The sequence below is a fragment of the Colobus angolensis genome, unplaced genomic scaffold (genome assembly GCF_000951035.1).
Source record: "Colobus angolensis palliatus isolate OR3802 unplaced genomic scaffold, Cang.pa_1.0 Scaffold75, whole genome shotgun sequence".
Classification (NCBI taxonomy): domain Eukaryota; kingdom Metazoa; phylum Chordata; class Mammalia; order Primates; family Cercopithecidae; genus Colobus; species Colobus angolensis.
In genome coordinates this window covers 6,079,471-6,093,688 of record NW_012121265.1, presented here as the reverse complement: position 1 = coordinate 6,093,688, position 14,218 = coordinate 6,079,471, and the positions used below count along the sequence as shown (strand labels likewise).

Sequence of the window (14,218 nt, the reverse complement as noted above, 5' to 3'; positions counted from 1 at the left end):
GCCGGCCCATGCATCCCGCGCGCCTGCCCTGCTGCGTCCACGGCTGTCCAGTCCGCATGCATGCTCTCAGCCTTTGCTATGTTCGCTGTCACTTTGCAGTAACTTTCAGGTTGATGTACCTTGACTGGTAAGCTGCCGGGTGGATGCAGTAGATTCATTTTTTTTAGCCTCCCTTAAAAAAAAAAAGAGAGAAGAAAAAGAGAAATTGACAATACCTCCCCCCGCCCCGAATTTCAGCTTGTGACTATAAAAACATGCTTTATTATTATTAGCTTGGAAGTGAATACGGAGGGGTTTCGGGGTTTTTTTTTTTTTCTACCCACCAAGTTAAAGACACCAATGCTCCACCCTCCTCGCTCCCCTCTTCCCATCCCCAAATATTTTCGTAAAGAGTCAGCATTATGCTACTTTTTGTCCATCCATTCCTCCAAGACCCATTTTCCCTTCCTCCCTTCTTGAACCTCTTTATTTAAAACAAAACAAAACTTTGCTGATGCTGCAGATGCGGACCGTGGGATGTAAATGAGCAGTTCCTCCCGCCTCCTTACTTCATTCCTCCTGCACATGATTGTAATTTCATGCTAAAAGGAAAGGAAGCTTTCGTTTTTGTTTTGTTGTTTTGTTTTGTTTTGTTTTGGGGAAGTGTTTTTTGGTTGTTGCTTTTTTTTTTTAAACCCTACAGAACTTTGCAGCACTTGATCACCTTTTGATTTTTTTATGGGAATGTTCTAAGCGTGGTGTACTTCTGACAAACTGGGGGTCCCCTGGGGATGAATTCAGAATAGTGCAATGGGATGGCAAATATCCGGAAAGAGTTTCTTATGAGCAATTTTTAGTTTGAAGAAATTAAAGAAATTTCCCTTTTTAAGGAAGAGCGGGTCTGTCTAGCATGAGTTAGCTTATGTTGCTGCTTCCTTTTTTTCCCCCCTATTTTTTCAGTCTTTTGAGAAAGCTGGAAAATAAATTCCTAGTCAAAGTTGCCCATCCTGTTTGCTGCACTTTATAAGTTATTGTTGCTGAATGATTGGGAGCTGTCCATCAGCGGCAGAGAACTTGCAGTTTACTTAAGAAATTGCGTGTGCGACAAAAGCAGCTGCCAGGAGTGTGGTGGTCCGCGTGAATAGAGGGAGGGAAGGCAATTAGGGGGCTGTGTGGTTGAGGCTTTTTACTTGTCAAAGTGGAGGCTCATTGCTTTTGTTACCACCATGTAAAGGGAATGGCAGGGTTTTGTTTTGGTATTAAGGGCCTTAAAGATTGCTGCCTGACACTTACACAGGAAGGCCAGATAAGTCCAGAAAGAGAGGCCACGGAGCAGTATTTTAAAAAAGAAGAAAAGAAGAAAATGAAGAATTCCCACTTTTTTTGTTACCTTTAAGCCCTCCCAGCCCTTGTTTTTGTTGATTTTTTTTGGGGGGAGTGGCGAGGGTGATTAACTTGTCCCGTGTATTAACAGATTGTTTAAAGACTTACATCATGAAAACAATCTTGTGGGTTTGGAGATAAACAGATGGGCATTCAGTTCAGTAAATTAAAAACATCTCTACCTTAGGTGTCCTGCCGCCAGAAGAAACCAAATCTTTGCCACTGGTCTTGCTTCAAGCCACACAAGTCCAGGATCCTATGTGGCAGCGGGGGTATTTTCTTACCTGTATGCAAATCGGAGTTGTGTATTTGCTTTTGAAGAGGGTGAAATGGTTTAACACTTGGGGTGGGAAAAGACCAGAAAAGCCGTCTGGATGAGTTTTGTCCCCTGCAACTTTTTCTGTCTGTAATCCCTCCTTGAGCGGCCACCCTCCCACACTCCCCTCCTTCATGTAAAAGGGGATGATTTCTGGCCTGTGATGTCTGAGTGTCTCAACTCAAGTTAAGTTAAACCCACACAAATGTACCCGGCCCTGGATCCCATAAGAGCCCCAGGAAAAGTAAGTCGGGTTTGTGGGATTCAGCTCTAGCCTTTGCATCCCTCTGCCGTTTCCCTTCCTTCTCTCTCTTTCTCTTTCTCTCTCGATTCCTGGGGAAAGCTCACAAAACTCAACAGTCCAAAAAGCGAGTTAGCATTCTGACTATTGGAATACTAGTGAGACCAGGAAGCTTCCTTTCTTCTGCTTCCAGGGAGGTCAGTTGAAAATCTTTCAGGCACATTCTGTTACTCTGGAAGGAAGAGAGGGTGTATACAGGGCAGGCAAGGCCCTGCAAAGTGTCACTTCCGTGTCACTGTGACAAGAAAATATCCATTCCTCCTCCCTCCCCTCTCCCATCGCAGCCCTCTCCCTAAGAAATTTGTTTTGAGGGATTTGACAATCTTGCAGATAAAGTGCCTGCCTCCTGCACTCTCGGTTGATCATTTTCCCTCATGGCTGACCGTAATTTCTTTGCTACTCTTAGCGGCAGCTCTCTCCCTGCTGCCCAAGGTAACGGGTGAGGGAGGGGACTCTGCTGAGGTGCCCTGAGCTGGCTGGGGAACATGGACCTTCCCCCTTCCTTCACAGATTCTGTAGTGGCGAAGATTAGAAAGTAGAAGGAGTTTTTAATTTTTTTTTTTTAATTAAATCTGCAACCAGCTGAACTCTAGATTATTAGTGGATTTTTTGTTTTTTATTTTTAAGATTTTGTAAGGGATGTGTGTGCAGGGGGAAGGATTAACACAATAATTCTAGGCAATATGAGTGACAACTTTGAGCATTTTGAGCCTATTTGGCCAGGAATCTGGGGCCATTTCAATCTTTTTAGATGCTTTTTTTCAGTTCTTTAAGTGAAAGCTTTAAAGGGAGGGGAAGCTGGGAGGAAAAAGAAAAGTGAGAAAAGCAGAAAGGGAGGAGAAAAAAAACTGGCCCAGTCCCATCTCGAAGGTACAGAGAAAGTTTTTTTAGAGGTGGAGAGAGGGAAAACCAAGGCTGTTATGTACCCTAGGGATACAGTTTTAGTGGGAATGGAAGATTTGAGTGGTAAGGGAGGCGCAGTAGCCTCCGGGGTCTCTCTGTTCCAGCAGTTGGGCGGTTGGCACCTCAATTTGAATTGCTGGGTGAGTAGTGGGGTGTGTGGTGTGTGTATGGGGTGTGTGTATGGGGGGATGTGTGTGTGTTCATGTCCCTGCTTATGGTATTGACCATTAAACCTATGCTTCCCACCCCCCCCCCAATTTAGATCATGGGAAGGAAAAAACAAAACAAGAATAGATGGTCAACTCACGCTATGCCCTTTCTCTGAGTCATTTTCACAGCAGTTTTTTGGGGAGGGGGAGAAAGGGTTAAAAAAAGATGGGGAGGAGAGAAGTCTGACTTTCATCACCGTCCTTACACTTCTATGGTAAGGCAGACCCTGTTCCCCAAGTACGGGTGAGCTGGAATCTGGGAAGGGGTGGTACGATTTGGAATTTCTTCTAACAAATAATTTTTTTCTTCACCCACCAGGGTGGGCTCCATCGGAAGAGAGAGAAGGAAAACGACATTGCCTCATAGAGGAGCATACTTTAAAAGCTTGAAAGTTTTGAGCGATAAGGCTTTAACAGTAGCAGCGCTGTGTAAACTGTGTATTTTGGTTTCATATTTAATGCTAACTTTCTGTTGTTCCGTCTTTAGTTGTCAGTCTCCAGATTTAGATGCCGGCTTTTTAGGGCTATGGTCTTGCTTGTGGTATGTTTTGTAAACTTAATAGAAAATGTGTTTTGGAAAAGAGCCTGATGACAGCTCATTGTGCTGTTAATGATTAGGGAGAAGGCCCTTTTGCAATATGAATTTGGGGTTTAGGATCCATTATACTCTCTTCAACTGTGTCTTGATATCTTTTCTTTTAATTATTATTATTATTATTTTATTTATTTTTTTGAGACGGAGTTTCACTCTTGTCGCCTAGGCTGGAGTGCAATGGCGAGATCTCGGCTCACTGCAACCTTCGCCTCCGGGGTTCAAACAATTCCCCTGCCTCAGCCTCCTGAGTAGCTGGTATTACAAGCATGCACCAACACGCCCAGCTAATTTTTGTATTTTTAGTAGAGAAGGGGGTTTCACCACGTTGGCCAGGCTGGTCTTGAACTTCTGACCTCAGGTGATCTGCCCGTCTTGGTCTCCCAAAGTGTTAGGATTACAGGCGTGAGCCACCGTGCCCAGCTTGAGTGATTATCTTTTGCCATAAGCTGTAAGGGGATTCTCTTGAATTTGGAGGCAATTCCTTAATTACTTTTATTATTACTTTTATTGTTTGTGGTGTTATTGTATGACCAAACAGAAGTAATCTGCAGTGGTCGATAAGCTCTTCGATCCAATTTTGGGGTGAGAAGGAATGAAATATACCATAGTCTTATGTTTATATTTTCAACATCATGAATTAAATTCTGTGTGTCATATTAAAACACAAGATCATAGATAGTTCTCTAGTTGAGCCTAAAATAACGATGGGTGTAAATTTTGGTTTTCCTTTCTAGCTGTGTGCAACTTTTTGGTTCAATCTAGGATTGTGTAAACTGTCAGGAATGGTGGGGAAGAGAGTGGAGGCTGTGTTGCAAATGTGGACATTGTGTTACTGCAAATATCACACCCAGTACAGTCTCCCATCTTGAGGTTCTAGACTCTAGTTTTCTCAGATTACCTGTGTTACTTCACAGTGGTCCTGTTGGCTTGGTGGGAGTAAAACACTATTCTTGATGTCTTATGAGAAGGGAGTTCTTTGAAAATGTAAATTCCCGACTCCAGTGATACAGATATTATGATCTCTGTATTGTCACAACAGGCTGCTGCATCGGCATTTTCTGGAAGCAGCAGAGCCTGAAACCTTGTATTCTTAGGGAAACCTCCCCTTTGTGGTTTGGGGTTGTTGGGGACCTAGCTGAGCTGTGTAATAGAATTCTTTCCTTCTGCAATATTTTGGAATGTGATGAAATCCTGACATGCCCTCCAGATTACATACTTCTGCACACATTTGAGGATTTTTGAAAAATTTCAAGTTTGCCTGGGTCACTCCCTCGTTCCCTAAACTTGCAACACATCACCTGGAGATCGGAGGGACAGCAATTGTGTTTACCCTCTTTGCCCCATGGTGACTCGGCGTCATTTTCATGCGTGTTATTTATTCTGACTGCAGATGCCCGTTAGAGGATGCCCACGTTTGGGATACTAACAAGGCAGGATAGAATAGAACAATGCAGTTCTGCCTTTGTGTTCGTCTTCCTTTCCGTCGGTCTTTGCTGAATCACAGGGTTTGGGCATTTGTATTTGTTGAGCCACATGAGTGGAAACGTTCATTCTTCCTCTTGGCTTACCTCCTCTTTTCTATGGGGAAAATTTACCTGATCAGCGAAGGAAAAAAGCTGTTTCTTGAGCTTTTCTCAGACTTCATGGAGTAGGCGTGATTTTCAAATAAGACTGAGATTCAAAAGTTAGGCACAGGGTATACAAGAAAAACAAAAGAGCTTTTTATGCAGCTGTTCCTTGTAAATAAATTAGAAAGTCGGTGTCAGATTTTGTTCACTATTTCTTTCTTTAATTCCTCAGGATGTAATAACCATTATGCTCTTAAAATTTGCTCTACATCAAAATTGGTGATTTCCTTTCCATTATATTTAGGAATCTCTAGATTTGAGGTTGTTGTGTTTGGTGGCGAGGGGGTGGTCTGGAAAGCATTATTATTTGTTAAAAGTTGTTTTGAATTTGAGCTTTTGGATTTCTTCATTTGGGATAGGTTCGATTTATTTCTGGCTCGGTTTTGAAGATCTGCTCTCCTAGAAACAGCTGTACTCTCTTACCCAATTCCCAAACATTCTCTGCAAATTCGGACACTTAACAAGATTGATTATGTTAACGCTAATCATTTAATACCCAAGTAGTAGAGAAATATTTGGCGGGAGGGTGGAGGTTGCAGATTCCTGGGAAATTACTTAGGGGTGAAGTGGCTGGTTCTTCATCCCTGAGACCTGGTGGAGGATTAGGACACAGGGCCCCTGTTGTGCCTGTCGCACCCCCTCACTGACCTCCTGGTTGAGAATTTTGTGACGCTGCCGGAGGGAGGCAGAGGCAGGCAGGAAGAAAACCCTGGAAACTCGCTGATCAGGGGCGAGCCTGGACCGGGTGGGCTAAGAAGTAAGCTTGCAAGTGTTTTAAAGGTTGGCTGGGGGAGGCACAATGGGATGTTTTCTTTTTAATTGGAAAATAAATGAGAATGAGTGGAAATAAATTATGTTTAATGAACTTAACTGGAAGTAATTGTTCAAGAGCCTGTGAATGCACAGCTTTGCTGGGTCAGGCCTTGGCTGCGGTTTTCACAAAGCCAAGCAGCTGGTACACATCTTTATTTTCCAGGTTCGAATGTTCCTCTATTCCTCCATCTCAACACCTTCTTTATTTTCCAGATTCGAATGTTCCTCTATTCCTCCATCCCAACATCTCCAGCCCACCCACCACCTCTCACCCCCCAGCCCTTCCATCCTCCTTTCGAGGATTGAGAAAAGGTCTTTAAGAGTTGAACTTGGTCCTCTCGACCCTTCACGTTTGGCAGTCTGTTTGGTGTGTTACCAGCTGGGTGGTTATAATATAGAAAGGGCTACCCCCCAAAAAAGGTCAAGGACTTGAAGTGATCGAGTTTGTTCTAGGTATTTGCATGTGTGTGTGTGAGAATTTGGATGAAAACTGACTGCACATTTCTCCTCTCCCTGCTTGCTGTGTTCAGTCATTTCCCAGCAAGGAGAATTTTAATGCCTGTGTGAATCCATGAGAAACTATGAGTCGGCAGAATTTCACAGACGGCAGGGAGAATCGTCTCTCTTCCTCCTCTTGCTGTCTAAATGGATTTGATTCCAGAGAGAGAGAGAGAGAGAGAGAGAGAGAGAGAAATAAAAGCCAGCCATTGATAATTTACGAAACAAATAAGCAGCACCCTTCCTGGGAGGCTCTCAGGGGTTGGAGATGCTCTGATGCTCTAACTCTGCAGCCTGCGGGGGTAGGTTCTGCAGCAGCCCAGCCGGAGGATGCAGGCTGTGTGCTGTGGCTGGCAGGGTGGGCTTTGCTTTTCTGCATCTCACAGGCAGATCTCTTTTCTCTTACCACCTTGTGTCTTCAAGTAAAACTCGAACCCTGTGAAACCTTCTGTCTTTTATTTATTATTTCCAACAGGCAGTGCTGTAGCTATCAATAGAAGTCTTGTCCAGGGAAACAATCCACCATTAGCTGGGAGCAAGACCTTAGACAGAAAGGAGCAACATTCAACTAAGAAAGGACCCCGGCCACGGCGCTGGATAGGTCCTGTCTAGCTGCAAGGGGAGAGGGGCACGGGCCAGGGTAAAATGCTCTGAGGAAGCCCACCCATTTGGGGCCACGGGAGGAAGTCATGACTGCTGGTTTTTTTTTCTGTGTATATATAAGAGGTTTGCAGGATGCAAAAGCAAGTGTTGGCCTGGATGGGACTGTCCATGCAGGGCTGGGCCCAGATTGCACTGGCTGTGTCTCCTGTGACCATCCCATCAGCAGAAATAGTTCCTAACTGCTGGGGTCATAGGTTGTTGGGGACAGGAGGGTTACCTTGGCTGACTGTTCACCACCCTCACAGGCTGGAAAACCAGGACTAGTTGAGTTGCCAAAGGGTGGTTGATAGATAAGAAACAGTCCTTCCTTCATTGTGTCCCCAACCTGTCCTCTTCCCCAACTTGCCACAGCTTCAGTGACGTGAAATTTTTATTAACGTTTTAGCTGTTGCCATTGGTCTTGCTGTAGCCATAGCAAACGGCATCTGGAAAAATGCATAGAGGTGGACTATAAACCCATTTTTAAATGTAAACCTGGAGTGAATAGTGTCCCTTCCTCATGCTGATTTCAGCCCCTGGGAGGGCTGGTAAGTGAAGACCCCCAAAGACCTTCTATGCCCACCCTGAGGAGGGGAAAAGGCTGACAAATGCTCCTCTGTTGCTTTAGTTTTATTGTGCGGAGCTCCTAAAGGCACTCTCTGGCCCCATTTTCCTTCTGCAGAAAGAGGCAGCAATAGGGGCGTATTGAAGAGGAGGGCCAAGGGAGACACCAGGGCCAGCAATGGCTCTATTTGTTTTCAGTGTCTGTTGATTAATAGGTTGCGGAGGTGAATGGCAAGCTTTCATTCCCTCTAGGTTGCCCACAGTTATAGAGGCTTGTGGGGTCGGGGTGAGAGGGGGACTAAGCAGAGGCATCTTAGAAGTGCCTTAATCAATCTTTCACTTGCCAGGTTCCAAATGAAGAACAGCGTCTGGATGGGTGTGTGGGCGCTTTGCGATGAGGGTGGCATGGCCAAGTTTCAGGGGGCTATGCTTAACGGTTCTTGAAAGGTCAAAGGTCAGCCACAGGGGCTTCTCCCCCTCCCCATTCCCCCCCACTGTAGTCGATGAATACCATGAATACTTTGGGTGGAAGGGCTTTGTGTGCCTTGAGGGCTGTTAAAGGACCTTTTCTTTATAATTTAACTATTCAATGCTGAAAACCGATGGAACCTAAGGAACCAGACGAGGAAAGCTTGGCTTTGCGAAATAGCGATTTCTCCAGGTAGAAAGCAGAAAGCCCTGAATGATTTAAAGTCAGATGAGGATTTTGGTTCCTTTTAAATAGATACTGTTTACTTCATTTAATGGCTCGGTTTTTTGGTGGCGTTTTTCTTTAGATTCTTGTCAGCCCAGGACTGACCACGTAAAGTGTTTTTATGATCTGAATCCTGCTGGGCCGATATATTGCGTGTTTGTATTTGAGAAGCAGAAACATCCTATTAAATGTCTTTATCCCCTCCATCCCCAGTCCTCTTCCCGTAATTAGCCACATGTGTAAAAATCCCTGCTAAAAATACTCAATGCCTTGTGGCAAGGGTATGCCTGGCTAAGGCAGGGAACCCTGAGCTCCTCCTAATTTGGGTTTTGGGGGTAATATCTGCCGAAAACGGGCTAGGATGCAGCGATTGGTAGGTGGGAGTTTGAGGACAGATCCCACCAAGAGTCCTGAAGCAGCTGTGTCCAATGGGAAGGTTGGCCCAGGCTGATCTCACTGGGTGCATCTCACTAGATGAACACAGCAATGAACCCCATCCCAGTAATGCCAGTTTCTGCAGACTGAGACAGTGCAGAAGTGGGGTGGTGGAGGCAGGCAGGTGAGGCTGCAGAGCTTAGAAACACCACTCTCTCAAGGCACGTAACCTGGAAAAAAAATGTCTTTACCTACTACGTGAAACTGATAACAAATGCCGACTACTTCATAGGCTCGTTGTGAGGATTTCCTAGAATAAAGCATGCCATGAACTCAGCACAGAGGCGCACAGACACAGAACCCAAGGCACCGCTGGACAGTGGCCGCCCTGAGCTGTGCTGGTGCGGATGGCAGTGCTTGAGGGGTAGCAACCGGTCACTCCCCATCCCACCCTCATTTCTTCTAGAAAAGGTGTTCTAAGCTGATGGTGGTGGTGTGACTTCGGCAGCTACGGTATAACAGTTTTGAAATTGTGTGAGTTATTCGTATATGAGTGTTTGCTGTTTCTGTGGCTCAGAGAGTCCATTTTCATCATGTTTTCAGAGTTCAGTACAGCAATGCAGGCTCTTCACACAGCTCTGCTTGACCATCACTACCATGACCTTGAACGTTGGTTTGCTGTCACTGGTCGTAATGACTTTGTATCCCCATGTAGTTTTGAAGATGTATTTAGGTAAAATAGTTCCCAAAAAGGCACCTGGCCTTATGTCGAGCTGTTTCCCTTGCACATTGGGCTCTGTTTATAAAGAGAGAAAAAGAGGAGGGAATAAGTACTGCAGGCTAGTGAGCTAGTGAGCCCACCAGCACCCCCAGCATGGATAGTTACTGCTAATTTAGTTGCCATGAATGCATTTCTGGAAGGTTGTCTATGTTGCAACCAAGTTGCTTTTCACATCTGAATTTTCTTAGGCTGGTGCGGTTTTGAATACAATTCTTAAAGACCTCGTTAGAGAAGTGGGAAGTGTTCAAAGAGAAGGAGATCATCCAAGGGGCATCTTTCTATTTGGATTCTTTTGTATTTCATTTGTGACAGCTCTTACTTAAAGGCCCTTGCCCTGATCTGGAAGGGACCATGATCATCTCCACCTGCCTTTTTTTTGTTTGTTTGTTTAATTTTCAGCTCCTCTGTGGCAATCTCATTTATTGGCGTAGTAAAATGATGACTCTTCTCACAAGAGATATTAAAATATATGGATTAATTAAACACCTCATTTTGAAGAAGGGTATGTGCCTGAGGAAAGTGCCGCTAATCATCTAGAACGATCTTGCCCCATAAACAAACATCCTTACCTTTGAAATCAGGAGTGGAGTCGTGGCTGTGTGTACCCCTCGCTCCGTGAATTAAATCAGAAGAGGCTAGGGGGATAGTGAACTGAGTCATCATTAGTATTCATCAGATTGCATTTTCAAAGGATCTTTGCATTGCACATTTAGCTTGTGCCTGTCACTGTGCTAAATACTTTACATGCAAGTTCTCATTCAGTTTTCACAACCCTGCGAGGTAGACATGATTCTCATCCTGAGTCGACAGAGACAGAAAGGAAGTCTTGAGAAAGGTCACACAGCCAACCTGGTGAGGAAGAATTAAAACCCAGGTATTCCTTGAATTCAGTTCTTGAATCACTGTGTGCATTGCCGGTTGCCCCTAAAACACTTTTAAAGGCACAGTTGTATTTGAGATAGTGTCTGCAAGGGTATTGAACTGGATGGTCCGGAAGGACCACTACGCTCTGTTCTGTGATTCTAAGGAGATTACATTTAAAGAGCACCGCCCTTTACTTGAAGTGAATCTGTGATTGACTTTGTCTTTCCCTTCGAATGCTTGCAGTTGCAATTTGGTGGTTCTTATGCAGTTTAGGAGAATGTGCTCTCCATTCCACAGGCTGGTCACTTGGGAGGACACAAAGTTCTAGAAGACATAGTCCTTGTCCCTAAGGAACTTAGGTATAGTGGGACCAAGAAGGGTGCACACACACCCCCAGCAATGGGCATTGTGTGGTGTAGGAAGAAAGGGTTCTGGGGTCTGAGGCCGGAGAGACATAGGCATTTGCAAGAAGAAAATCCTTCCATCATAGAAGATTCCAGGTAGAGGGAGGTTGGATGGAGTGACAAGTAGTCCCTGGTTTTGGCAGGTATGACCACAGAGTTCTCCTCTCTTGCAAGGGAACCCATGAGCTTGGACAGAGAGGAAGTTCTGTTCTTTCACAGGCACCTGCCTGGCATGCAGTTGAGGTCAGAAAGGAGTAGGGCTAGTCCTAGTACAGGTCCCATTTTTTTCCCCTAAAGCCTGGCAGCACCTAAAGCTTCCAATTCCCTACCACCCCTTCCACCCCACCCCCACCCCCATGATATAGTTTTGACTGAACAGGAAAAAACTAGTTGGCTAGGCTCAGGTGTGCAAAATAATACTGGGAGAGGTGTTGGTAGCCAGAACACAGGGGGATAGAACCTGTTGTTGGAGTCGCCTTCATATGTATATCTAAGAAGGTGGAGACTTAATTTTTAAATCTTATGCTCAGTGAACTCCATGATTGCCCAAATGCTGGCTTCCTCTTTTGTTGTAAAGTAGAGAAAGAGGGTTTTCCCCACATCTCCCCTTAGTCCTGCTTAGAAGATGGCTGTGGGATTTGTGCTTCTTTACTGTAAACAGATCATGTCATCTGGACAGCTTCTTCTTAACAGTAAAAATAACTTTACTAATAAACCACTGTAATAGACAATAAATAACAAACTTAAGTGCTAGGTTATGTGCTAAGGCTTTTCCTGGGTTCCTGAAGAACTAGGACTTGATTCATCATCAGAACTCATGGCTCTTTACCTCTGTGCTTGCCTGTGTGCATGTGGTCCTCATGGCTGAACACAAGAACCACCCACAACACCCAGGAAGCAGGCCCAAGATGCTTGGGTCCTGAGTCCAGACCCACTGTGAATGAATCAGGGCCTACTGAGATTTCCTAGGATTGGGGAATCTGAGTGAGTGGGAAGCATCCTGGGAGATGCTTGACTCGGGGCTGACTGCTGCTGGTTCTGATGCCCACCACTAGCCCTTTCTTCTCCCATGTGCTGCTTCTCATGGCTGATGGTGGTCCTCCTCCTGTGGTACTTGATCAGTCCTTCCACCCCTGAGTGATCGTCTTCCCTTCTCTGGGCTATGGGTGGCTCTCCCCACTGGCCCCGGTGTTTTTTCGCACTCACTTTAAACTGTCTGGAGCTGGTCTGCTTTCTTTCATGTCAGCGGGTATGTATCTTTCCAACCAAAGAGAAAACTTCGGGAAGGCAGCAACAGCCTTGCCTCCAAAGGTCTCCACTTTGTCCGTGTCTGTCTCTTTCCCTCCTTTCCTCTCCTTTTCTCTTTTCCCTCCCCACCTCAGCACACAGTGTGGGAGCTTCCTTGTTCCTTATTTCTCAAGTTGTCCTGAGCAAATGTTCTTCTTAAGGAATCCTTAGTGCCTGTCCATGAGGTGCCAGCACTGGCCATGAGGTAGCAGCCCTTCACCCTGGCCCTGGCCTGCCCAACCCTTCATGGCTGCCCCTTCTGTGGAAGTGTTTCTGGTTTCCAAAGCTCCCTCTGCTTTGGTGGCTTTTAACTTACTTGCTTTGATTGCAAAATGGTAGCGTATAACACAAAGCTCCTATAAGCAAAAAAACTAGTTGGCTAGGCTCAGGTGTGCAAAATAATACTGGGAGAGGTGTTGGTAGCCAGAACACAGGGGGATAGAACCTGTTGTTGGAATCGCCTTGATATGTATATCTAAGAAGATGGAGACTTAATTTTTAAATCTTATGCTCAGTGAACTCCATGATTGCCCAAATGCTGTCTTCCTCTTTTGTTGTAAAGTAGAGAAAGAGGGTTTTCCCCACATCTCCCCTTAGTCCTGCTTAGAACATGGCCGTGGGATTTGTGCTTCTTTACTGTAAACAGATCATGTCATCTGGACATGATCTCCCCTTTCTCCAAGAGTCCAGTTATACATAGGAATTGGTAAACCAGGCTGTTGGAAACGTTGACTTCTTTTTCTGCAGTTTTTTTCTGGGGCATCTAGAGAGAAGGCCTTATTTTTCTTTCCACACATAACCACAAAAAAGTCAAAAGCACTTTTTAAAAGATGCTTTCCCCCTCAATTACCTGTGGTAAGAAATGCTGTTCCTATATTACATTCCTTCCTCACCCATTAGAAAAAAAAAAAAAAAGGGACAAGAAGAGAACCAGTAAAGAGAACTAACTGCTTAGTGATCCCTGAACTCAACAAGCGCTAGTGGGCAGCACTAGAACCTTCCTTCTTTTCTTTTAATGCAATTCCTTTTCCTTGATGTTAATGCAAGTTGTGCCTTCCTAAAAGTAATAAAAGGAAATGAAGACACGTTCTGAAATGAAACTTGACTCTAATCCATTCATCATCTAATACTTGCCTCTTTATCTTCGCTGGTACCTAATCTGGTTAAATGTCCCTGTTGTAGGATTTTAGTGAAAATCCTCTATGGGGAATAGGGTTTTTTGCAATTGGATTACTCTCCGTAAATGGCCCAGTAGTTCGCTTGTTTCAGCTTAATTTTTTCTTTGTGATCTTGCTGGGCTAAGTTATAGCACAGTGTAGTGGAGTGGGGAGGGGTGGACTGAGCAGGAGGTGGGGAAAAGAAGAGGAGAATAATTTGGGAAAGCCTGGGTATGGCAACTAGAAACATTTTTTAAATGCTTTTCTCCCCCCCACCCCGTCCTCTGCTTCTCTCCACTGACCCACCCTTCCCAAACACAAAAATGCCTGTACTTTGTTTTCTAGAACTGCCCATTTCTAAAATGCGTACCTTTTATTAGCCCAATTCGTCATCATCCAGTTAATGTATTAGCATTCCCGGATGACTTTCTAATGAAATTCCTAATGAATCAGGGCTGCTGTAATCTGCATAGAATATGCAGGTGATTGCCAGGCAGTTTAGAGCTTTCTGGCAAAGTTCACACTCCCACCCAAACCACGAGTGGGGCTTTGCATCCATACTGTCTGAGAAGGACTGTAGCATGCCTGCTGTTTCTAAGGGCAGGGAGGGGATAGGAGCTGTTGGGGGGTGGGGGGCGGTGGCCAAGGAGGCTGGCTGGGTGGGATTTGGGCCCGGCCGGTTTCTTATAAGTGGTGGTTTTCCTAGATGGTCCCCTGTGCAGCCTGCCTGCCTCCTGGAGGTGGGGCCTTGGGGTAGGAGGTCCCCACCACACGCGGAAACGCAGTAGGCATGGGAGATTCAAGTCCCCACTTCCAACTCACCTG

The 14,218-nt window shown here is 45.2% G+C and overlaps 1 protein-coding gene across 1 annotated transcript in view; it reads left to right on the top strand.

Moving 5' to 3' along the window:
- The window catches only part of TCF7L2 (transcription factor 7-like 2 (T-cell specific, HMG-box)), a 220,612-nt gene that overhangs the window by 179,430 nt on the left and 26,964 nt on the right, over nucleotides 1–14,218 (top strand). The gene's annotated exons all lie outside the window — the stretch shown is intronic.